Source organism: Aplidium turbinatum, chromosome 16 (assembly GCF_918807975.1).
Source record: "Aplidium turbinatum chromosome 16, kaAplTurb1.1, whole genome shotgun sequence".
In the NCBI taxonomy this organism is placed as follows: Eukaryota; Metazoa; Chordata; class Ascidiacea; order Aplousobranchia; family Polyclinidae; genus Aplidium; species Aplidium turbinatum.
In genome coordinates, this window is record NC_137487.1 from 21325446 (window position 1) to 21327918 (window position 2473).

Genomic DNA, 2473 nt, shown 5'->3' on the forward strand with positions numbered 1-2473 from the left:
TCTTTGGAGTATGGCTATATTGCTTTTGACAGTAAATGTTGGTACTTAAAGTTAATCTGTGTATACCATAGATTGCATGAATGATGCTTACGTAAACGAAAACTAATGATGCGTCATTTGGTTCAAGTGCTCATGGTTTTCATCACCTCTAGCTTAATGATCATTTAATGTAAAATAGGTTTTTATCGAAAGAAGTAATGCCTTTGAAAACTACGTTTTAAACCGAGAAGGAAGGGATGTAGTGTATTGAAATGTGATTGTTATGTTATGCTTATGACCGGTTACCAGATTATCTTTTGGCAACCCTGGCAAGTATCCCGGAAGGACATTCTGTTGTCAGTAATTTATCAAAGTAGAAGTGCATGTTATTTCTGTATATAATACACCAGTAAACAGACAGAATATGACAACCACGGTATCCCAAAATTTACACAAACGCATCATGCTGGTTTGGTAAGCCAAAAATGTCGAATTATCTAAACCTGCGTCAGTGAGACTCAAACCTGTAAACACAATCGGTAAGTTAGCTATCAGCTTTGCTGTTCATGTAAGCTATTTGAAAAAAAAACTGTCACTGAAAATAGGCTGCAAGTTTTAAGTGACGGGATCATTGTAGACCGATTGCATTTAGCCTACCTGAAAATATTTTTTTTCCAAAACTCTGATAAGGCCTAGCCTACTGCTGGTCACAACGGTAAACCATAATCTCTTCGTGGGAAAATTGTAACATAAGATTTGCGGATCCGTTCGTCTGTATGCAATGACCGAAGAAACACTCTTTTGAAACCGTCTATTCAAAATTGTATTTCTGTAAAAATAGCCTCAAGGCTGTCGAAATTGCGACGCAACACCGTACGCCACTAAAACTTGTCACTACAATACAAATTACTGAGATAAAGACGTAAATTTCGTCCAGCTGGCAAGCACTAAGCAAAACAGTTAAATATGCGACCAACTTTTCAAGCAACAATTTTAAGAATGACGAGAATAGATTGCAATCTTCCAAACGCACGTAACCATTTTATGTGACGTAATAATGATAAACATTATGAAGCCATTCAGGCACCTGTTGAATTTGGCTTACACCATAGGCTATCTCGTAATTCAAGATTTAACGATGATGTAATGTTTCAACAGGTGTTACAAAGGTGATGCAATCTTTGCTTATTTCTAGCAATAGTCCATTACGTCAGACGCCAAGATTCAGTAGACCTGAACGGTTTTATGTGACGTTTGATTTGTACAGATATTGTCCTGAACAACTGCATAAAGCAGAAAGTCATCGTGAAGTGGAAAATTTCAACTGGCCAGGAAACAGTGGCCTTGTCTGTAGTTGTGATGTGTGAATCAAGCTCAGTGAATCGATATTTTGATATCCAAGTGGTCACAGCGGTAAACCATAATCTCTTTATGGCAAAATTGTAACATAAGATTTGCGGATCCGTTCGTCTGTAGCCTATGTAATGACCGAAGAAACACTCTTTTGAAACCGTCTATTCAAAATTGTATTTCTGTAAAATTAGCCACCTGGCTGTCGAAATCGGGATGCAACACTGTACACCACTAAAACTTGTCACTACAACAAACTACTTAGATAAAAGACGGAAATTTTTGTCCAGCTAGCAGCACTAAGCGAAACAGTTAAATTTGCGACTAACTTTCAAGCAACCATTTTACAAATGACTAGAATAATTTGCTATATCTCAAACTCACATAAGCAGTTGTGTGACGCAATAATGAAAAGCATTGTCAAGCAATTCAAACAAGTGTTCAAAGGTGATGATGCAATGTTTCATCAGGTCTTACGAACGATGGTGCAATATTTGGACATTTTCTAGCAATTTCCATGACGTAAGATGCCAGCTAGGTTAAGTAGACCATAACGGTTTTTATATGACGTTTGATTTGGTGAACCATTGCCGGGAACACCAAGACAAGATAACATACCTACTTGGCTTGGGCAATTAGAGGAAAATTGCGTATATTTGGGCAAGTTTGGGCGTACACAATTCAGGACTGCTCGCCATTCAGCGGCAGCTAGTGAATGGAATACTTCCTAGTAACAACACTTCCACAATCGGAAACTTCACTCTGCCAACCTCGGCAACCGTTGCTGCTTCAAAAACCTCTACGAGTAGGTTATGCGAAACTACCAAGAATCTCCTGTCGAAGGTTTTGTAAGCCCGCCCGAGTATAAGATTTAAAACTAACCGACCCAGCTTTTGATAAGCCTTCAAAAAAAAATTTTAATTTCAGTTCCGTATGGCCACAAAAAATCTTGTGAGATTAACATTGTCAGAAATGATTGAATTTATTTTGAAAGCTTGTTTTCTCAACCAAAACATAAAAGTTTCATATTAAATCAGGTTGTCCTTTCATATGACCTTGCTGTGTTGCCAATGGCAGAAACAGAATTATGTAACAATTTTTCGAGAAACCGTCACGGATGAGCAATTTGCATGGCTCAAAAAAG